Here is a 2,606-nt window from a genome sequence, read left to right as displayed (position 1 = left end):
GCAATCCCTCCCCCCTCCCCCCTCCCCATGATAGGCCCCGGTGTGTGATGTTCCCCTTCCCGAGTCCAAGTGATCTCATTGTTCAGTTCCCACCTAAACAGACACATGAAAAAATGCTCATCATCACTGGCCATCAGAGAAATGCAAATCAAAACCACAATGAGATACCATCTCACACCAGTTAGAATGGCAATCATTAAAAAGTCAGGAAACAACAGGTGCTGGAGAGGATGTGGAGAAATAGGAACACTTTTACACTGTTGGTGGAATTGTAAACTAGTTCAACCATTATGGAAAACAATATGGCGATTCCTCAAGGATCTAGAACTAGATGTACCATATGACCCAGCCATCCCATTACTGGGTATATACCCAAAGGATTATAAATCATGCTGCTAGAAAGACACATGCACACGTATGTTTATTGTGGCACTATTCACAATAGCAAAGACTTGGAATCACCCCAAATGTCCATCAGTGACAGACTGGATTAAGAAAATGTGGCACATATACATCATGGAATACTATGCAGCCATAAAAAAGGATGAGTTTGTGTCCTTTGTAGGGACATGGATGCAGCTGGAAACCATCATTCTTAGCAAACTATCACAAGAACAGAAATCTAAAGTATTTAAACTTATAAAAAAGCAGAAAGCAAAAAGATGTTTGCTAGGGGCTGAGGGCAGGTGTAAGGAAAATGGGAAGATGTTGGTCAAAGGATACAAACTTTCATTATAAGATGAATAAGTCCTGGCTATCTAATGTAGAGCACAGTGACTATAGTTAATAATGTATTATATGTTTTAAATTTGATATGAGAAAGTTTAAGTGTACTCACTACACACATAAACACACAAACATATACACACAATGTGAATTATGGGTGGTAACTGGCATGGTGATTTCATCTTGGTAAATATTATACCATGTAAAATTATATGTAATCATTACATTGTACATGTTGAATATATATACTTTTACCAATTAATTTTTTTACAATTTAAAAAGGCTCAAAACATTGTCAAGAACTAAAAAAAATACTATTTCTTGGAAGAAAATTACACTGCATGGGTCTATTAGCATATTTGACACTTCAGATGTAAACATTACTGAAAATAGATATATCAATAGAAATAATCTAATAATGAAACACAGAAAAAACCTGAAAATATAAGTATAGCATCACTGACCTGTTGGATAACTTTAGATGACATAATACAAGTATAATTTGACTGCTCAAAGAAGAGGAGAGAATAAGACAGAAAAAAATTTTAAAATAGTGGCTAAAATTTTTAAAAAATTGATAAATACTATAATTCCATAGATTCAATAAATAGAAACAAAACTACATTAAGCACATCATAATCAAATTGCTTAAAACCTATGAGAAATAGAATATCTTTTCTTTCTTTCTTTTTTTTTTGACAGGGTCTCACTCTGTTACCCAAGCTGGAGTGCAGTGGCACAGTCTTGGCTCATTGCAGCCTTGACCTCCCAGGGTCAAGTGATTCTCCCACCTCAGCCTCTTGAGTAGCTGGGACTACAGGCATACACCACCACACCTGGCTAATTTTTGTATTTGTTTTTAGAGACAGGGTTTTTTCATGTTGCCCAGACTAGTCTTGAATCCCTGAGCTCAAGAGATTTCACTGTCTGGGCCTCCCAAAGTGCTGGAATTACAGGCGTGAGCCACAATGCCTGGCCAGAATATTTTAAAGGCACTCAGAGAAAAAAAAAAAGATGCATTAGGTACCAAATAACAAAGACGATGAAAATGTCAAATGTACTGGTGAGAATCCAAGACAGATGAGAGTAAACCAGCATCTCTATGGTATGAAAGAAAAAAATTTAAACCTAGAATTCTATACCTGGTAAAAAATCTCTCAAAAATAAAGAAAATTGCAGACATATTTTAGATTTATGAAGTGTAAATAATTCATCACCGGTAGACTGTATGACAAGAAATGTTGAAATAAGTTTATCAGACAGAAAAAAATAGTAAAAGATAGAAATCTGAATCTATACAAAGAAATGGAGAGCCACAGAGTTGGTAACAACATATAAGACATTTTCTCATAATCTAAATCTTTTTAAAAATAATTTACTGTTTATAAGAAATAATGAATTTGGGGCTTATAACAAACATAAAATTAAAACGGATGATAAAACTAAGGCAAAGGTCAGAAGAAGAAAAATTGAAGTATATTGTTGCAGTGTTCTTACAACACATATATACTTTTATATGGTTACTTGGAGGAACAATGTTATAAGCCAAAGTTGTAAACTAAAATATGAAAGCAAAAAGCCCCAAGCAAAATGAAGGATTGTAGCTAATAATCCAACTGAGGAGATAAAATGGAATAACAAAAATTATTGATTAATGTAAAAACAGACAGGGAAAAAAGAAAAGAAGAATAAAGAACAGATTAGAGAAATAAAAACACAGAGAGCAAAATGACAGAATAGAAGGCTCCACTGATTGTCCCCCACACGAGGAGACCAATTTAACAACTATCTTCACAAAAATGCATCTTAATAAAAACTAAAAATTAGGTGAGCACTCACAGCACGTGGCTTCACGTTCATATAACCAAAAGCGGCACTGA

Source organism: Papio anubis, unplaced genomic scaffold (assembly GCF_008728515.1).
Source record: "Papio anubis isolate 15944 unplaced genomic scaffold, Panubis1.0 scaffold607, whole genome shotgun sequence".
In the NCBI taxonomy this organism is placed as follows: Eukaryota; Metazoa; Chordata; class Mammalia; order Primates; family Cercopithecidae; genus Papio; species Papio anubis.
Note: the sequence above shows the minus strand (reverse complement) of the source record.